Source organism: Mauremys mutica, chromosome 11 (genome assembly GCF_020497125.1).
Source record: "Mauremys mutica isolate MM-2020 ecotype Southern chromosome 11, ASM2049712v1, whole genome shotgun sequence".
Lineage (NCBI taxonomy): Eukaryota > Metazoa > Chordata > Testudines > Geoemydidae > Mauremys > Mauremys mutica.
In genome coordinates, this window is record NC_059082.1 from 76,022,217 (window position 1) to 76,043,718 (window position 21,502).

A 21,502-nucleotide genomic window follows, 5' to 3' on the forward strand; every position below is an offset into this window, starting at 1 on the left:
TCTCACAGCGCTATATGTTTCTAGAAGGCACACATTTGTTTTTGTTCCTGCTAAGTCGGCAAAAGCCATGATATTTTGGGAGGGAGGGAACAGAGACAAATAACTCACAATTAAGAGGGAGTGGAGGAGAGAGTTCACTTGCATTAATTCCCATTCACAACCACCTTAATGCTTGAGCCAGGATCATTCCTCTCATCTTTATTATTGTTGCTCTTTTTCTGTTGCCAGTGTCCCATTCTGACACCAACATAGTCCCTCTGACAAATGGCAAAAGGCATTGGAGCCTTGGAAGTCAGCTTCCCCGTGGAGAAGAAATCAGTGATGTAAATTCTGGATATATTATAAGTGTAACTTGCTTTATTTAAACACATATACCAGTCCTGAAATGAAATGGTCAATCAGCAAGCAAGGCTATCCCCTCCAGAAATCTCAGCCCAACACCAATGCCCCGTTCCCAGGGAGCTACTCTGTCATAAGAAGTGACTTTAACAAGATCCTCTTTCCTCAAAAAATCTTGTGTTACATAACCCAAAAATAAGAGCAACTCATTATGTCTTCCTAAGGGTCAAAACTTGCTCAGACAATAAGAAATATAACTTGAGATACTGTGTAACAGGTCCATCTGGGGACACCTACCATTACATTATTTGCATGATGCCTGGCACTGACCACTGTTACTATAGGGCCCTTATGGAAGCAATGGGGTTTAAAGAGAATCTTGAAGGAAGAGAATGGTGGCCCCTGTCACCACCAGTTTCTTTACACTTCATCACACACGGGTGGAAGATTTTTCACTGACACTTACCAGGCTATTACCATAATGTTCAATGCTTCCATGAGTAACCTCTAGTGAGAGGTTTTTAAGTTTTTCTTATGTCAACAACTCTGCTTAGTCTTTTAACAGCTTGAGATGAAAAGGATGGCACTTGGTACGGTTCAATAGTTTCACTGGTTTCCCTATTTGGGAATTAGCACTGACACCCTATTGCTCTTCAGGGGAATTTTTTCCAGGTCAATTCCCAAGTAACACTTCAGCAGCAGCAGAATCTCTCTCTCTGACTGGTCTTAGACTATTACAACAGAACTTGTAAGGCCTAGAGAAGAGGGACTCATTGTAGTGGTTGTGGCCACCAATATTTTTTAGAAAACGTGCTTGCGTGAGAGTTGATTTTTCATCCGGCTAGTAACCCAAGAGAATGGCAGAGGAGGGATGAATATGGGGATTATTGCAAAGAAACCCCAATAAATAAATTGAAACATAACTAAAAAAGCAGGCTTATTGGATGTGGCTAGGGTTGTGAATGGGGCAATGGGAATCACACCACCATCCTAGAGAAACAATCACAAAGGAGAAAGCACACTGAGCCAAATTCTATACTCAGCCCCCTCCATCTCTGTTGACTTTCAGGGGATTGTACAGTTGTAACAAGAACCATAATTTGACCCTTTGATAGGCAATGGGAATCAGACAATCTAGTTAATTTTTGGAGAGGTATATACTCAGGAAGCCAACATAGGGTCCAGATGTAAACTTTTCTCTGAATCCAAAACCAGCCACAGTACCCCTCCTCCAGCTGAATATTTCACAAAATCTACACAAGTAGAATGAGTTTGTACCTAAGTAAAGACAAATCTGATTTGAAATACTTTGAACCCAAGTCTTTACTGCCTTGCACCTTGTGTAGTCATTTATAGCTGTGCCAAGTGAGGGCAGTGGAGACAAAGATCTCTTATTTTACATATTGCTCCTCTGTAAATAGCATTTCTGAAGTGCCTCTGTCTTCAGAATTCCTTCATTTTACATATGTCCCTGCACCTGCACATAAGATATGCTTTTTTTCACTCATTTAAATGAATCCTGTTTTGGAGGAGCAGATTTGTAGATGAAAGTCCCACCTGTACTTTGCATGCTCTGGATCTTAAAGACAGAACACTATTGTATGTCTCACATTCATCTTTCTGCACTGAAGCTCTTTCAGCTTTAATCCTAATGCATTATCTCCCCTTTTTGCTTTGCTTTACTATATTTGGTTTTTGTGTAAGCATATTTTTTAACTTTCAGTCAGGCCACCACAGAAGCAAGTCAAAACGTGCTGCTTATATTCTAACCTAATGCCAGCTGATTTCATGCGGGCTGGCTATTAGCCAGTCTCCTAATGGATTTTTCTGTGTTTTGCATGAACAAAGGTCACAGGCTGAAATCCTGGAGAACCCAGCAACATATTTCCATAAATGCTTGATAATCTAAATCCAAAGTAACTGAGCAACTATTTCTCCCTCTGCTTCCCCAAGATAATTAAGATGAGCGGCCTGACCTTGCTTTCCATGCCAAGTTTCCATCTGGAATGGGTCAAAGATAGGATTTCCTCAGTGGAGGGAGCCACCCTATTGCACACCCTTCCTGGTTATTTGCAGCGCACCACAATCCCTGAGTTATTCACTTCAGATCCATGAAAAAGACTCTTTCCATCAGCTAATCTTTATTGATTTCACCCTTCCTTTTTACCACTTTTTTTTTTAAAGTCTTTTATCTTTTTGTCCATTTTTTTGTTTGCAAGAATGGCTGATCTTTTGGGGGGGGGAACCATTGAGTCTGGATTGTATATAAATATTATTTGAGTTTGTACCAGCAATCCTGATGCTACAGAGGGATGTCACAACATTGATAAATATAAATTCCATGAAGAATGAGCTCCCATATATCTTTTATACACCAGTGTAGGAAGATTCATGGTTCTCTCTTCTACAAGGTGTCCAAGCCTAATTAGATAACCTGAGATTTCCTACCCTGCGAAGGGCACCAGAATATCAAGAGACTCTTTCAAGTGCATGAGAAAACTGGACAGTGAGGTCAAAAGAGGCAACTTGTCTGTCTTTTTGAGCAACTACTCTCCCCATAAACACTATCTGCTTGTTTCTCAGATAAATACAGAAAGCCAGATTCTGCCTGAATTGTACAAACGCAAGCTCCATCACCTTTTTTTTGTTGTTGGTTATTTGAAATCAGTGGGATAGCCGAGGTAAATGAGGTTAGAATTAAGTCCTGAAAAATATTTAACTGTGTCATGTACTAGCCCAGTTAACAGTTTCAGGTTTGTTCTTCTACACTATGGAGTGGTTCCCCCCTACCCACATTGAGCCATTTAAACTCTGAACGCTACTTTCCCAGGCTTAGCCCCAGCTGAAAATCAGCCCTGAGGAACTCCCATCATCTCAGTTCTAGAGAGTGCCACTTTTTCAGTCATCAGATTTCACCACTCCAAAAAAATGGTGGTTGCAAACATCAGATTCTGACCAGAGGAACAAGTGAATCATTTCATTTGAGTCTGATGCCAACATCACTTCTTGCAAGGAGGACTTTGTACAATGAGCAAATACCACTTCTTTTCCCTCTTACTTCACTTGGACTAGTGGGTGGGAAGAGTGGTATTTGCTCACTGTACAAAAATCCCAAGTGTGTCATTCCTATGAAATGCCTGAATTTCATCAGTGTATGCAATGGAAGAATCCTGCATCACAAGGCCAAAGCATTCCATCAGTCAGCATTCTGTTGTTTTCCTATTGATCCTTTTCAAACAGGGAGAAAATGTTCCACCTTGAAGTTCCTGCACATCTTCCCCTATTCCTTTGCAATGAAATCACCCAAAGATATAAATGATTGTTCTAAATAAAGCTCACCTTGCTGTAGCAATAGACATGTCTGCTCATGTATGTGACTGTCAGCCAAAATAAAATTAACCACCAATAAAAGTCATTTTAATAAAATTAATTATTCCCATCTCAGCTAAAAGAGACCGGTGCACTGTCACTTTTCCTTCACCCAGACTCGGCAGAGGAGTGTGACAAAAGCTGGGAGTGTTCACCTGTACTGGGAATGACCCTCGCTTGTAATATCAGTCCCTCCCATTCATAAGCATCAAATTTACACACGCAAAACAAGTGAAAACAATTAAAGGATTCTTCAGGTTTATGTACTAGACAGTCACACCTCTAGGTATCTACTTCCCTCAGTAGGCAATACAGCAAAGCATACTAATGGAACTTTTAGTGCAGGGTAGCAGGGTCCACAAAGACATGTGTAGTGCATGGCAAGCTGGCGTGCAATGGATTACACCTTAGCTTGCCGTACACTAGGTCTGCATGTAGACAAACCCTTAATAAAGAATTTGAGAAACCGAAGGAGATAATTAAAGCCCCAATCCTGAGATACAATGACAGGAAGTACAAAATTAAGTTGTCCACGGAAACCTCCAAGGAGCATACTGGCAAAGTCCTCTGACAGCAGGGTGGTCAAAGCTAGAGACCAGTGGCTCATGTGTCACAGGCACTAACAAAAACTGAGTGTCAATATGCTCAAATAGAAAAAGAGGCTTTGGCTGTGCCACATAGGTGTAAAAAGTGTCATGTCTTTATTTATGGAAGCCTGTGTTAACTGAACCTGACCACAAACCATTTATTGCCATTGCTGGAAGGGACATGGCAAATATCCCCCTCAGAATACAGATTTTTTTTTCAGCTACAAATGCGTGATTTGCAAATTAAATACAATTCTGGGAGAAAGTTGGTGGTTCCAGACACACGCTCTAGAGCATCTGACGAAAGTGCAATGGAGAAAAGTCCAGGGCTAGATTTTGCACGTCAATCTGATTTTAAAAAACCTGTCCAAACTCATCCTACTTGATAGGATCTTTTCTAAAGGCACCAGGTTGGAGATTCCTCCTAAAGTGTTACATAAAAATATGACTACTTGAACATTATTTAGTTCTAAGTATTTGTAACTGTGATATATTAATGTTGTTGGGTTTTTTAAAGTATTATTGCTATTAAATTTTCAGCCGGAAAGGAAAGATGTGGTATTAGAGACAATGCCTTTAAGGGCTGAGATTCCCATACAAGAACCTAGATGAGGTGCTGCAGGATTTCATATTGTTGTTATGCAGACAGTTGGCACTGATCACAGAATAAAGCAAAGCTCTTGCAAGCATCTTGAACTCCACAGTCAAGACACACACACACCAATTTTTTCACAGAATGGACAGTGGGATCCTGAGTTGTGGAGCCCTTCAAATCTGCAGATATCCACTTTAAATCTGCAGACCATTTTTGTGATTGCGGCTCAGATGCGGATACAAATTTTGTATCTGTACAGGGGTCTACTGAGTTGAGATTCTTGGGTCTGAACTCCAGTAGTGCTGAGCACTCACAGCTGCAATTGAAGTCTATGGGAGGCTTGCTTTGAACATATAAAGTGCTATATAATGCAAAATACCCTGAAAAATCAGTTTCTGGTCTCAAATTGGGTACACAAAATTAGTGGATACTTTTGATCTTAATCTCTCTGTGCCTCAGTTCCCCACCTGTAAAAGGGGAATAACACCTCCTCATTTCACAGAGGTGTGGTGAAAATAAATTCATTAGTATCTGTGAAGCACTCAGCTACTATTATGATGAGCATCACAGAAAAACAAACAAGGAAATTAGTAATCTGTCGTCAGAGTGGGGTTTGAATAATGTGCAGTAAATAAGGCATGGGGCCATACATCGAACAATGAAAAGAAAAAAGTATATTGAACAGTAGCTTGTTAAGTGAGCACTGTCCATCCTGTGCACTGAATTAGGTGGGGGTCTTATATAAAAAATAGTATGTGATCATGTAATTAAAGACAGTCAAGGCTATAGTTTGTAAATCAGTGGGCATATTTACAGTTCTATATATGGATGATTATTAATTATATAGACTCTGGTTAAGATTGAATTTCACTGTGCACCTAAAACAGGGATTCAATCTCTTTGCTAGTATGAAAAATAAAGTGTATCCTCCCCAAACTTACAGCACTTACCCTGAGTTCAGAATGAATTCTGAGAATTTACAAGTAAAAGCATTAATTATTTTATAAGTTAAAACTAATTAAAAACTGAGTCCTATATTAAGACAGAGTTTAGGTTGAGAGTACATATCAGTAACTTAAAGATAAAACAAACAAAATCACAGGCATGTTGTAATTATCCCCAAACCAAACATTACAAATCCTAGCATTAATCACAGTCTAAGAGGTTAAACTTAAAAGAAATCCAAACACATCAAGGTTTGGAAAAGCATAGTTAAGGCACCCACCTTTCATTCTGCTCTATAGTGACACTCTGAGTTTGAGGGAAGAATATTAAAAAATAATCAAATGCAATTTAATCTAGGGCTACAAACATGAAAATGTCTCAATCATAATTGTATAGCTATTGCATGGTGTCACTACACAAGCAAGTTAAGGTTGTTTGGGTACCTTCACTCTGCATTTTCATACCTTAACATATTTGGTTTTCTTTCAAGTGTATCCTTAATCTGAATTTTATAGGTTTGTAATGGTTGGTTTTGGGATAACTACAACTTCACATCTAAAAAATATAAAATCTTTGACCCCACTTGCCTCTCCAACTACCACCTCATTTCTTTTCTCCCTTTTGTTTTTAAGTGCACAGAATGTGCTGATTATAAGTGCAGTCTGGAGTTCCACTCTTCCAGTTCCATCCTAGACCCTTTCCACTCCAGCTTCTGGCCCTTCCATTCCACTGAAGCTGCTCTTGCTGATGTCTCTAATGACCTCTTCCTAGTGAAAGCACCGAACCAGTACTCCATCCTCCGCTTTCTTGACCTGTGAACTGCCTTTGACAAAGCTGAACATGCTCTTCTTGAAATCCTGTCCTCCCTTGGCTTCCAAGACTATGCTGTCTCCTGGTTCTCCTGCTTCCCTTTCAGTTGCTCTTTCAGTGAGTCCTTTGGAGGATCCTCCTAATCTGCCCTTCAACTTTCTGTGGGGGCCCCACAGGGCTTTGTCCTTGGTCCCCTTCTCTTCTCGTCTCCCTCTATACCCTATATCTGGGTAATCTCATCTGCAATTTCAAATTCAGCTACCATCTTTGCTGATGACTCAGAGATCTACCTCTCTCTCTACTCCAGACCTGTCTTCTTCTGTCCAAACAAAAATCTTGACCTGTCTCTCTTACATTTCCTTGTCGATGTCAAGCCACCAACTCAAGCTAAACATGGGTACAGCAGAGCCCTTAATCTTTCCCTGCCCCACAAGCCTTTCCACTACCTCCTTTCTGGATCATGGTGGACAACACCACTATCGTGCTCATCACGCAATCCTATAACCTGGGCATCATCTATGACTTGGACTTCTCTCTAGGCACTCTCATCCAGGGTATGTCTAAATCTTGCCAATTCTTTTTGCATTACATCTCTAAGATACAGCATTTTCTATTTACCCACACAACTAAAACTCTCCTCTAAGATCTCCTCTAAGATCTGAGATCGAGTATTCATCATCTCGAATACTGCAACACCCTTCTCTCTGGCTTTGACAAATGTATTCTTGCTCTGCTCTCCAAATGCTGCTGCAAAGATAACATTCCTAGCTCATCATTTTGACCATGTCATAGCCAAGATGGTGAAGGATGCAATCCCCTGCTCTGGGTGTCCTTAAACCTTCAGCTGCCCAAAGCTGAGACTAGACAACAGGGGATGGATCTCTTGATAAACTGCCCTGTTCTGTTCATTCCCTCTGTACCACCTGGCACCAGCCACTGTCGGAAGACATGATACTGGGGGTAGATGGACCATGGCTCTGACCCAGTATGGCCATTTTTATGTCACTCATCTCTTTGAATCCCTCTACTGGCTCCCCTTTCGCTGTGGCATCAACCTTTAAGCTGCTTGTATTCATTTCAAGCAGGGGTGCACTAGGTGGGAGAGATGGGAATCTAGGCTCCTTCCTTGGTCTCTGACCGCTGCTGGCTAGCTTAATGGTAGAGCCCCTTCCCTGCTGGCATAAAGCAGGAGTGGCTGGGCTGAATTTGAGTGGTGTTGTGACCCTGCGCACCAGGTCACAATACCACTGCTACATGGACAGCCAGGCCAAATTTGAGTGGTATTACAACTCGATATGCCTGCTTGGCTCCCTCTACTTTTCCAGTCTTTCCAGCGAACATGGACACCAGACATCCCCAGTCCCTAGGGAAAAACGGAACAGGAGGCACCTGGAAACCCTGATCCCTAGGAGGGTGAGAGGACTGGATACAGGCTTTTGGTGCTTCCTGGGGAAGCAGAGATGCAGGAGGAGGATGGGGTCTGGGTTCCGGGTTCCCAGAATTGCCTGGCACCTGGTAGGGATGGTGCTCTTCAGCCTTACTACTTTTCTGGGTATGAGCTCAGGGCTGGGTATTGAGTGAGGAGACCAGGGGCTGGGTGTGGGGCAGTGTCAGGGGAAGAGCATAAGGCAGGATGAGGGACAGCAGGAGAGGAATGTGTGCAGAGCTGGATGAATGGGGGAGAATGTGGAGCTTGGTGCATGGGCAATGTGGGGGAAGAACCTGGGTCTGGTCTGGTTGTGGGGGCAGCAGGCAGGAGTGTACGGAGTTAGGTCCAGAGTGGAGAGCATGGGTCTGGGTGCAAAGATAGCTCAGGGCTGGCGAAGGGGGAGTAACAGGGGGAGAGCTTGCGGCCAGATACAGAGGTAGCAGGGGGAACATAAGGGACTGGCTGCACGGCCGTGGAGGGAGAACTCTTGGCCTCCTCCTTGGAAAATTCTGCTTCTGCCCTTGCTTTCAAGGCCCTTCACAGTTAATCCCTACTCTACCTATCAGCACTCAGTTGTTATTGAGCTCTCCGTGCTTGCCTCCAATTCAGCAGTCATGCCTAGTGATGAAAGCAAGAGTTCAGCCTCCCGGTTAGAGCTGGGTCCAGGAAACGAGTCATGGGTCAGTACTGAAGGAACAGAAGCCAAATGCCAGAGCCAGAGGAGGTAAATCAGAATCATAAGCCAGAGCTAGGGGACAGAGCCAGAAGTCTGAAACCAGAAGGGAGCAGGGTCTGGAGCGGAGCAGAGCAGGACGGGGGACTGGAAGCAAGCTGGAGCGGGCGCAGGGACTAGAACAAGGGCAAGTGCAGCTGTGGGCATGGTATGCGTTGAGCAGCCACTGAACTGCTGTGGGGGCCAGGCTTATAAACAGGACTTCTGAACCAGCAGGGCTGTGGCCACTCAGAGTTTTAAGGCAGTGCAGCTGGGCTCATTAGCAGTCTAGAAGCACAGTTACTCGGGGAGCAGGCCACCAGCTGTTCCTAGTTGGTCCGGTCCCTGAAACCCTGGATGCCAGCCTCCACCACCCCTGTTACATTTTCAAACACTGTTGTGCTTTCTCCCATCTTGCTCCACTTGCATGGCAGATGCTTCCCGTAAGCATTCACAAAACCATATCATTATTCACCTTCAAATTCCCCCTCAGAATTCTTCTTTGCCATGATGCCTACCAAAAATTTGACGACGATTAGGCTGCTACTGTGCAGCCTTTCATGTTGACCAATATTTGACTAAGGCTTCTAGGGGCAATGATAATAGAAATAATAAAATAAATAACAACCACCATGTTTTTTACCCTTAAGGTTACTGATATGTACTCTCAATCTTAACTCCATTTTAACCTAGTTTTTTGTCTGGAAATATACAGATTTGCTGTGTTATCATAATGGTATATTGAAGGTGACAGCTACATATTAGTGGTGGAGGAGTTTAGCCATACAGCGAGTTATATATGGGTAGGAAAAGATCATAATGCTCTAGACAAGGCTTTGTTGCTGAATAGATTAATCTCCTTCTGCACAGAAGTACAATTTTTTTTTTTAACATCACAACATTCCAAGAGAGAATTGGAGCATATACTATTCAATTTTGCAAAACTGTTGAATTGTGCACTGGAGATGGTAAATATGGACAGCATGATAAACAGACTGTTTTTATTCCAGAAAAATATTTTGTGTTGATGTTCTTTGTCATACGATGCATATAAATAGCTGCCCTGGGGCAGGACCCCACTGCAATCAAGTTGTCAAGTTTAACACAGATATGCTATAGAAATATCTGTAATAAATAAATTAAGGATTGTGGCTACTTGCAAAGTAGGAGACTTGCTATTTCACAGGCAGTTCAGGCATTTTTTATCTGTGCAATAGCAGGTTGCCATAAGACATTTTCATCACCTGCAGGATAAACAAACCCAAATTCCCCACCCTCAATCTCTTTCCCATCTATGTTCTCACATGTCAGCACACTAGTGAGGACATGTGCCCTGTCAATTTGTTGGGCTAAAGCACTGGGTTCAAACAGATCTTAGAATACAACTTACGGTTTACTTCATGCTGCTGCCTGTTTTAATATTTGGAGATTTGAAAAAGCTTGGGGGGAAATGAACATCCAACTTAGCATGACATAGCAAAAGTATTATTTCCCTACCTGCTAGCATTTGCTCCCTCTTAATATATTTGCATCACAAAGGATAAACAATAGAATTTAAAAAGAAATACTCTGTTAATTATTTGATGTGCATTATTCTGTTCTGCCTAATCTGATGTGAAGTACTGGGCACAACAGAAGTGCTAGAAGAAATATTTTTGTTCCCTGTTGTAACTTTTGGGCAACAAATATACAGTGGGATTCTATTTGTCTGGATAAACCACAGAAAAATAAAGGTATGATCAACAGTTAAATTGTGTAATATTAGCAAGAAATTCACAACAGTGGGTATTTTGTTCTCATCACTTCTACAGTTGGGAAAACTAGTGACAGTAATTAGCAGTAAGTTTGGTTTGCAGAGCAAGGGATGAAGGAAATAATGTCAGCACATCTGTCTTTTTCACAGGTACAAGGAAAGCAGAACAGACGCTCAGCTAGGCTACTTCGTCCAGTTGGCTTCATGGACAGCACTGGTATAGTCTTGACAGAGCTTTCAGTCATTTGGATGTTGTTATGGGAACTGCAAAATTAGAGTCAAATTGGAGGTGGTGATAAAAGAAAAGAAAAAAATTGCCGTTTCTCTTCAAGCATGTTTTGGTTGCTTACCATATGCTTGAAACAATAAAAATCAACAGGTAGCAGAAATATTAGGAGCATTTAGTCATTGTCATGGATTATGGTCCAGGTTTTATATTTGATAAGATGGCTGAGAGAAAGAATAATGTAACATCTTATTTTCTCTTCTATGCTAACTTGTGGAAACATGCCGTCATTTTGGGTCTGTGCAGAAATTCAGTACTGATCAAATATTCTGCTTTTGCTTTCACTTGTCACTCAAACTAGCATAATATATGTCCAAATCTTTAAATTTATTATACCTTAACGATCCTTGCCCATGTTTAATATTTTTTTCAGAATAGTCCTACTGATTTCATGAACTGGTCATGGAGTAAGGCTCCGCTCATTATGGGTAACAGTATCAGAATCAGGTCCTTGGGGTGTGGATGGAAGGGAGGAAGGAGAATAAAAGAGAAGAGCTAAACACTTTTCTTTGCTGTATATAGGGCCCCTCAAAAACACCAGAAAATCTTATCCTGGAAGGACTGCTGCAATCTCTACTATGCAAATGAGTGCCCTACAAAAAGCTAATCACAGAAAGCTAGTAACCAGAAGACAAAGGCAATACACTGTTTAATTTAAACAATTCTCTAATACTGTCATCAACACACCATAGTTCATGCTTTGTAACTAGCAACTGCTCCAGAACTAAAGAATTATTTACCTAATCATATTCATCCACTCCTGCGTAAAGTTTTTCAGCTGAAGTTTGTATAGTGTGGCATGATTTTAAATGGAAGGAACATAATGGGGTTAACCATAGCTGAGTGCTAATACATAACAGCCTTTTAACAGAGAAATTTGTAATGAAAGAAAAGTGCAACTGAAGAACAAAAAATCCTACAATTTGGATAGCAGTTAAGAGACTCTTATTGACGTGAAATTCTGCACTAAGATACAGCTAGAAAGCACATGAACAGAAAACAGCAGTGGAATTTGTCTTTATGGAGAGCAACTTGTATGGAAAATAAATAACTAAGGGCCGGATTGTACCACCCTTACTCATGATGAGTAATATACCTCACTCTACTAAGTGTAACTGATTTCAATGGGACCACTCGCAGGGTGACATACTACTGCATGTGAGCAAGAATAGCAGAATCTGTCCCTAAACACGGTATTGACTGTAAAATATTCTAACACATTGTGACATATTTCCCATGGGATGAAAGCTTTCTGATGTTCTGTATGTCTGTGGACATGTGCACAAGCTTTACACTTTGTTAATGTTATGTCTGATTAATGCAAAACTTACAAAAACATATTTTATAATTAACATTTTTTGTTATTAGAGGCACACTGCAAAGAGACTTTGCAAACACATCCAATTTCATCTATAAACAGACCATTAAATAATTTTAAAATCATTTGGAAAAAACCCTCAAAACTGAATTAAAGAATTCAAATTACAGAACTTATTCAGGCCAATGTTTAAAAAAAAACCCTAAATTCTCCAATAGAAATTACTGACCCATTCTTGAAAAGTAAATCCAAGAAATACAATTTGTCTCTAAGTTTTTGATAAGATTTTAATCATTTAAAACTTTGCTGGTCCCCAGTAAGTAAGGCTCCAAGACAGTTTTGATCCATTGATGAATTCTATCTAATATATTCCCTAAGGTACAGTTTCCCTAAATCTATTAGACATTTACAGCCTTTCAGAATGTGCTGCCTGAGATGCTCTATCACACTGTATTAACTTGACAAGTAATGTAGTGCTATCTTTTATTTTCAAAGGAAGAACTATATTTGACCTTGAAACTACTAACAGTAGTTTACTATAACCTCCCTTAAAGGGCCTTTGTGATGTATTGCCACTAGATAGCATACTGGACTTCCAAGACTTGCATATATCCTTCTAAGAAACTATGGGTTTTCTCACCCTGGACCAGACCATTGGTCCATCAAAATTCAGTATCTTGCTCCTGACCAATACCCAATGCTTCAGAGAAAGTCAAAACAAAAAACCCCTTCCCATGATACATCTAGCTAATTATGCAACACAACTAATGGAAGGAAAAATATCCCTGCCCATCTGTCTTTTGTTCTATGGTTTCTACATAGTGCCTAATACTGCCAAATATTAGCATTGACTCCCGTTGTGATCACTTACCTCCCGCAGCCATAGATGCAATTTCTCTTCTCTTAACATATATGATTACAAATATTAGTGGTCATAAATTATCCTTCCCTTATTTGTTCCTCAGCAGCTTTCAAAAGACCACCTACATATAACTCATGTAAAGAGCTGAAAAACATTAGGCACAGTTGTAAACTCACCTTTCAATGACCTTTGTAAATTTATGCCTCACAATAAGCTTCCAGGAATAAGAGTTATTTGTACATTAATATTCACCCGAATAAACCCTTTGTTCCAAATAATTTAACTGTACTTAGCTATGTAGAAAGACAGTGAACTGCACTGACCACAAGGAGAGCTTTACTCTCATCTTTCTTTTTCAGAACTGCTCTCCACTCAAGTGCTTATCAGCCAACTTGTGCTACCATGCCGCCAAAATGCAAATAAGATTAAAAGAATCCATCTCCTCCACCTCTTAACTGTGCTGCTCTTAAGGAAAAAGATTTCAATGTACATAAAAGAAAATCTAAAATTGGAACCATTTAAAATGGTCTTTATTATGAAAATGCTGTATCTGCAGTGTTGGGTAACAACATGGGATTTATTGTTTGGTTGGCTTTCTAGGGGGTTTATGGTCAACTATATTCTAGTAATTTTCCAAGGATTGTTTTTAATTACTTGTTACTAAGATAAAGAACCACAACTGACTGTAAACCTGCACAACTTGTCACAGAGACCATCCAACATATGTAAGTAAAGAACAATGTCTCCTGATATACCACCAAATTCTGCTCTAAATGACATTGGTTTAAATCTCGAGTAACTCCTCTGAAATTAAATCCTGCAGATATTTACACACATATTTAATTTTAATCTTCTGAGTGGTCCCATTGGACTATATGGGATTCCTCTGGCGCTTAAAGTTAAGCATGTGTGTCAAGAGCAGAGCTTTATTCTGGATTTACACCAGTGTAACCAAGTAGAATTTGTCTCAAAATTACTTAGGAATGGCCTAACAGCTCCAAGTATATACAACTGTTCGATGAAAACTCTTATTGATTACATGCAAGTCTCTGAGACAAACATCCATAACAGGAGTCAGACTTCATCAAAATACTCAGATGTTTAAAGCTATTTGCTTGGGCCAAAAAAAGATGCATTTTATAAAAAATTAATTATGAGTGAATGAAACAACTCTCTGAACATATGGTTTTGAGTTTTGCCAACATTCAATGCTAATTTATTTTTTATTAATCTAAGCTTGTAAGATGTCTGAGCCACTCCGTGAATCCTCTTCTTTTGAGAGGCTAAAAATGGAGTGTCTCTGGAAACAAAGGTAGGATGCTGTGGCACCTTATAGACTAACAGACGTTTTGCAGCATGAGCTTTCGTGGGTGAATACCCACTTCTTCGGCTTGCATCCGAAGAAGTGGGTATTCACCCACGAAAGCTCATGCTGCAAAATGTCTGTTAGTCTATAAGGTGCCACAGGATTCTTTGCTACTTCTACAGAACCAGACTAACACGGCTACCCCTCTGATACTTGAAAGGTAGGATGGTGTCCTTGATCAGAGGATGCCACATTAGGAATCGCTCTGCAAACCTGCTTTTGTCAAATGTCAGAACTAAAAAGGGAGACTGCAAAATATTTATTTATTTACATTTTTAAAGCTCTACTTGTTTTGGATTTTTCTTAGAAGATTTAAATTTAAATGTCTTCCTTCGCCAATTTAGTTCTTACCTTGGCTATCAACATGTTCCCCCACTCCCTACATTTCTATTGACACTTGGAATTAATACGTCTTTCTTTGTTTACTTTGGTTGTTACCCATCTTCACTGCTCTCTGAGCCCAACTGCAGTAGGTGCTGAGTGCTGTCTATTCCCATTAACTTCTATTGGAATTGAAGGTACTCAGCATCTGACAGTGCCGGGTGTAATTCTGGCCCCAACGATGTCTATGGCAAAACTCCAATTGATAGGGTCACAATTTCACCCCAGGTTAACTAATTGCTCCTACATGTCTTGATCCTTCCTGTATCAAAGCTTGAAGAGGGAGCATAAACACTATTTTTATGTACGGCCAACATACAAACATTGGATTTTGAAAAATCTCTTTCAGTAGGAAGGAACAGATTTTGTTTAAACTTTTAATGTATAGAATTTTTATAAACAAACAACATATTACGACACATTTCACAAGTCCCAAAGCATGCACTCTGCATGCTTAAAGTAATCACATATGTAAGTGTGCATCAAGACTGGATTTAGCAAGCAGCATAAATAATATCTTGAAGAAAGGGAGTATATCTATCTTATCTATTTCATAAATTTTAGGTCACTGTTTACTGCTGGGGAGAACAGAAAGAGAGAGGGAAAAAAGATGTCTGTGATAAAAACAAACCTGCTTATTACAGGAAGAAAAAATAATAGGTAAACTGAAGTAGTTAAATATTAGCCACAGAAATAAGTCAATGTACCATTAAAACGTCTGACTTTTATAACTTTATTTTCTCCTTTGGTATGGTAACAGAGCCTAACCGGTTTAGTGAACATTCACTAATAATACCAGAGTCAGTAGGCTGTATTCCTTCATTTAAAAACAATATTTTAACTGTTGTACTGCTGCTTTACAAAATACCTGCACATCAGGAAAAGAACAACTCCTGGACTACTTGATGTATTACAGTTAGTATGTCATAAGATTATAATCTGATTAAAGGGAACACTGGGGAATGCTGCAGGAGTGGGGAAGCAGCAACAAAACATTTTATGTGATGAGAAATAACACACTTAAGAAAGGAGTATTATACAGAACACAAGGACTATATTTTGTACTTTGATTTGGGCTGCTTTTGGGTGCACATAGTTTATTTCTGCTAGTCTGTACAGCATGGTGAAATCTCTGCACAGAATCTCTCCTATACATCTTTGTAAGGCAGAAGCAAATATCCCTGGGGGGTATGTAGACATTTAAAACATAATGCAGAGCCTCATAACCAACTCTTAGTGGACTGCTGGCTTCATGCTAAGCAGTCCATGATGGGAGTCTCCAACACTGGCATTTCAGCAATGACTTAAGAACAACTGCCCCTTTTCTCCACCATACACTCTTATTCCTGACTACTCAAATGTATTATAAGCCTTGTTTAAAAAACCCAACAAAATAAATGCCCATACATGAATCGTGTTGCTATGCCACCACTTTCAGCTAACAGCAGCTTAGAAGTCTGGTCACTGAGTAGCCTAGCCTACACCTCCACACTGTGATTCTCAGGGGATTACTGTGTCCATAGAGTGCTACAGGAGAATCATTTCCATCTTGTACTGGTAGATTTGCTCTTTCTCTGCATCTTTACCACAGATACCCTGTTGTTATGGTTTGTTGCAAGACTGAATATAGACTCATAGATTTTAAGGTCAGAAAGGACCATCATAGAATCATAGGATTGGAATGGACCTCGAGAGGTCATCTAGCCCAGTTCCCTGCACTCATGGCAGGACTATTATCTGACCATCCCTGACAGGTGTTTGTCTAGCCTTCTGTTAAAAATCTTCAATGATGGAGATTCTACAACCTCCCTAAAAAATTTATTCCAGCACTTAACCGCCCTGATAGTTAGGAAGTTTTTTCTAATGTCCAACCTAAACCACTCTTGCTGCAATTTAAGCCCATTGCTTCTTGTCCTAACCTCAGAGGTTAAAGAGAACAATTTTTCTCCTTCCTTCTTGTAACAACCTTTTATGTACTTGAAAACTGTTATGTCCCCTCTCAGTCTTCTCTTCTCCAGACTAAACAAACTCAACTTTTTCAATCTTCCCTCATAGGTCATGTTTTCTAGACCTTTAATAATTTTTTGTTGCTCTTCTCTGGACTCTCTCCAATCTGTTCATGTCTCTCCTGAAATGTGGTGCCAGAACTGGACACAATTCTCTAGTTGAGGCCTAGTCAGCGTGGAGTAGTGGAAGAATTACTTCTTGTGTCTTGCTTACAACACTCCTGCTAATACATCCTAGAATGATGTTTGCTTTTTTTTTTGCCACACGGCAATCATAATTTTGTACAATCATGATAATCTAGTCTGACCTCCTGCACACTGCAGGGCACAGAACCTCACCCATCCACTCCTGAAATAGAACCCTAACCTCTGGATGAGTTACTGAAGTCTTCAAATAATGATTTAAAGAATTCAAGTTACAGAGAATCCACCATTTACACTAGATTAAACCTGCAAGTGACCTGTGCCCCATGCTGCTGAGGAAAGAAAAAACAACCCCCCCCCCAAAAAAACCCCAAAAAACACAGGGTCTCTGCCAATCTGACTCGGGGAGAAATTCCTTCCTGACCCCAAATATGGCAATCAGTTAGACCATGAGCATGTCAGCAAGACCCACCAGCCACATCTGAGAAAGAATTCTCGGTAGTAACTCGGAGCCCTCCCTATCCAGTGTCCCATCATCAGCCATTGGAGATATTTGCTACTAGCAGTTGCAAATTGGCTACATGCCATTGTAAGCACTCAGGATAGCATCCCCTCCATAAACTTATCAAGCTCAGTCTTGAAGCCAGTTAGTTTTTTAATTTAATCTTAAATCTAAAAGAGACAATTATGATCCTCTAGTCCAGCGGTTTTCAATCTGTGGTCCGCGGACCTCTGGAGATACACAGAGATCTTCCAGGGGGTACATCAGCTTATCTAGATATTTGCTTAGTTTTACAACAGGCTACATAAAAACCACTAGCGAAGTCAGAACAAACTAAAATTTCATACAATGACTTGTTTATACTGCTCTATATACTACACACTAAGATGTAAGTATAATATTTATATTCCAATTGATTTATTTTATAATTATATGGTAAAAATGAGAAAGTCAGCAATTCTTCAGTAATAGTGTGGCTGTGACACTTCTGTATTTTTCTGTCTGATTTTGTAAGCAAGTAGTTTTTAAGTGAGGTGAAACTTGGGGGTACACAAGACAAATAAGACTCCTGAAAGGGGTACAGTAGTTTGGAAAGGTTGAGAGCACTGGTCTAACGGGTTTGCAAAAGGTTGTTGTTACCATAGAACAGAGGTTTTCAACCTGTGGTCTGTGAACGCTGGAGGTCCGCAGACTATGTCTAAGATTTCCATAGGGGTGTGCACCTCCATTCAAAATATTTTAGGGGTCCACAAACCAAAAAAAGGTTGAAAACCACAGAGCTAGTCTGGTACGGTGCAGACAGTTCAAAGAACCTCACCCAATAATTTCTGCATCAAATTCATAATTTCTGTTACAATTATAGCATGTCTTTTAGAAAGGCACGCAGTCTTGATTTAAAGACTTCAGGTGATGGAGAATTTGTAAACTGTTCCAATAGTTAATTAACCTCACTGCTAAAAACTTGTACCTTGTTTGTTGTCTGAATTTGTCTAGCTTCAACTTGCAATCATTGTTTCTCATTATACCCTTTTCTACTAGATTAAAGAGCCATTTGCTATCACAAATCTCTTCCGTACATAGGTGCGTGAATAACACTGAGCTGAGAATGGGTCCCCATGAGACCCCATTAGAAACACCTCCAATGGATGATGGTTCACCATTTACGATTACTTTATAAAATCTATCATTCAACCAAATGTATGATTTCATTAAAAAATATTAATTTGTTGGACAAGATAATTTTAAAAATAATAATGTTAATTGGCATTGATTAAGCTACCATCTTTTAATTCTTTACTAATTGCACCCCCATATCAGCCTTTTCATAATTTTGCCTGGATAGATGTCAGGTTAACCAGCCTATGGCTACCTGGGACATCCTACCTTTTTTAAATACTGCTTTCGCATTAGCTTTTTTCTAGTCCTCTGGAACTTCCCCTGTTTTCCAAGCTTTGTTAAAAATTAACATTAACGGTTCATAAAGCTCCTTGGACAATTCTTTTAATATTCTTGGATGTAAATTACCCAGCCCTGCAATTTTAAAAGTGTTTAACTTCCTCCCTAGTTGCTGAAGGAATAGAAAGTATTTCATTGTCACTATAAGATATGAATACATCATCATGCTTCTCGCCATATAAAAAAGAGAACTATAATAGAACAGATGGGTGACCGCAGGTCTATTGTGCAACAGCCTAGTACCAGCTCCCTACCTTGTATCATCCATATGTATGAATGTTCTGGCATTTGTGGTTGTTGCACTCTTCAATATACTTGTATGAGCATACATGTTACTATTGGGTACTGGAGTTAACCTACATTTGGTACATTTTTGTTCTCGTAAGATGGACTCTGAAATGCTCTTCAGAAGATCACCATGAAGACCTGCAATGTGCACTCTCTGGAGTATGTTATGGGCCTGATTCAAAGCTCGCAGGAGTCCATGAAATGACTCCCATTAACCTAAATGGGCTTTGGATCAGTCTCTTCTACAGATATAAATCAGAAGTAACCCCATTGAAGTCCATGGAGTTGGATTAATTTAAACCATATGTTAATGAGATCAGAATGAAGCTCTATATTTTCTTAGCTCTCCAGACTTGGCTGGATCCTGTTTTGCTATTTGTTAGATGCGGCAACAGGTGCACAGCTGTGACTACTGAGAGATTTATATGTCATGGCAGCTCCCCATGCAGTCTGTAGTTAGATTTTTCTTTTGTAACGATGAGAGCTCTACTGGGGAGCTCCTGTACTAGCGATGCTTGATCTTAAAATACTTAAAAACTGATCACACACACACACACTCACTCACTCCAAATCAGGAATGACATCAATTTGAAATATGAATCTTAAGGTTTACCATGATTATGTAGAGTGGTATGTTTTAAATGGAGCTTATGTTCATAAAGCAGCAACTGCAAAAAGCTTCATACAGTTATCCCTCCTAATGCAGCTTCTGCTCAGAAAATGGCATGGAGTCGTTCCATGCCATACTAAGTTAGCTATACAGAATCATACTGCCATCCTATTAGACATCAATAGGCAAAACTGCAAGACCTAGCGCCATATTGTACTTCTCAAATGCCCTTCATTACAAACCCATATTTACGTTCATCATATGCAAACTGGGCGTTCTCTCATTTTTATTACTGTGAATTACTGACATCAGAAATGTTGACTCAGGAAACAGAGGTTACCAAAAAGCTGAGTTATGTGAAAGGAATGAATCTCACATGGTTCCTTGAACTATTATTTTTCTTGCATACTTTATCGGGGTCATTGTCTTTCATTGTATCCTATATTCAGACTTTGGTATGTTAAGAGAATATGCCTGTCATCTATTTTAAATACAAAATATTGTATTAATTTCAATGGAATACAAGGGCCCAAAGAGTGAAAGGTGTTAATGCAACCCTGTAACTATTCAACACTAAACAATTTTAAATAAGGTTCAGGGGTTGGTATAGAGAGACCTCATCCTGCTTAGTACTGTGGCAAATACATCAGTGAAAATCTTTTTAACCTTTTATTAAATATACAGAAAAAGAGGGAAGAACAGTTAAAGCTTTTGAAATATAAAGTATTCAGTAAGGCTTTCATTTTAACATCGCTTGTTCCCTTTCCTTTTGGCTGGAGAGAGTTTTTAGAAAGACATCCCCACTGTCTGGCAGTCTCTTATGGTCTTAAAGATGGTAATAACTGTCCTTTTGGAGGAAAAGAGAAGTTAGTTGAGTCTGGCTGGAGCTGCTGTTGTTGCTATTGTTGTTAAAATCGGATCCCATTTTCCAGAAGAGAAAACAAGACAATCACTCAAAAAAGGGGAAAGAAAAGAACAGCAAAGATAGAAAGTTGAGCTTCTGTTTTGGGTATTGACATTCATTTGCAACTTCACTGCTGAAGAAACACAGGCATGGCACGCAGTCTATTAGCCACTCCAACACCTGTCAAATATGTACCAGGATACAGCAGTTTAAATTATTGCTTTTAACTGCCTCTTTCTGGTCACAGGCTTACAGTAGTGTTGCAAAATATACAGTCATGGCCAGCTAAGCCAGAATCTGATTAGACAGAAGGCAAAGAAGGATAAGAAAAGATAGAAATAAGCTGAGGAAGGAAAAGGACACGTGGGGGGTGGGGAGGAATAGTGTATGTGTGTGTGTGAGATTGAGTGAGAGAGAGAGAGAAATCCTAGATTGTGTTTGGGATTTAGCTGAAGCCAGTGGAGGTGACAATGTCATCTGGGTCCTTCTCTCTGGCCAAATCTGGCCAAGACATCATTTTGGATCAGCATGATGAAGGGCCAATGGTATTACGGTAGATCCTAGGAGACGGGGGCAGCCAGGATGGTAAAGCTCATTCCTTCCTGTTCTCCCATCTTTCAGTCAACAACTGTTTCTGGCAGACAGCTTCTTCTTCTTGATTTCCCCCTCCCTCCCCAAAAGTAGCTGGAGACATAAAGGGTAACAAGAAAACATTCTACAAATACATTAGAAGCAAGAGAAAGACCAAGGACAGGGTAGGCCCATTACTCAATAAACAGAGAAAGACAATAACAGAAGTGCTAAATGCCTTTTTTGTTTCAGTTTTCACCAAAAAAATTAA

General features: G+C 39.9%; 1 protein-coding gene across 6 annotated transcripts in view; it reads left to right on the forward strand.

The window, feature by feature from the left end:
• The first annotated feature begins 7,922 nt into the window (after window positions 1–7,922).
• SDK1 (sidekick cell adhesion molecule 1) overlaps window positions 7,923–21,502 on the forward strand; it is a 664,468-nt gene continuing 650,888 nt past the window's right edge. For 2 of the 6 annotated variants that reach the window (XM_044979052.1, XM_044979057.1), the window contains exons 1-3: window positions 7,923–8,058; window positions 10,690–10,756; window positions 15,317–15,412. The gene's annotated coding sequence lies outside the window, so the exon portion shown is untranslated. Of the gene's footprint in view, window positions 8,161–10,689; window positions 10,757–15,316; window positions 15,413–21,502 lie in introns of all 6 variants that reach the window. The other 4 variants (XM_044979051.1, XM_044979058.1, XM_044979056.1 and 1 more) reach the window with 3 other exon arrangements.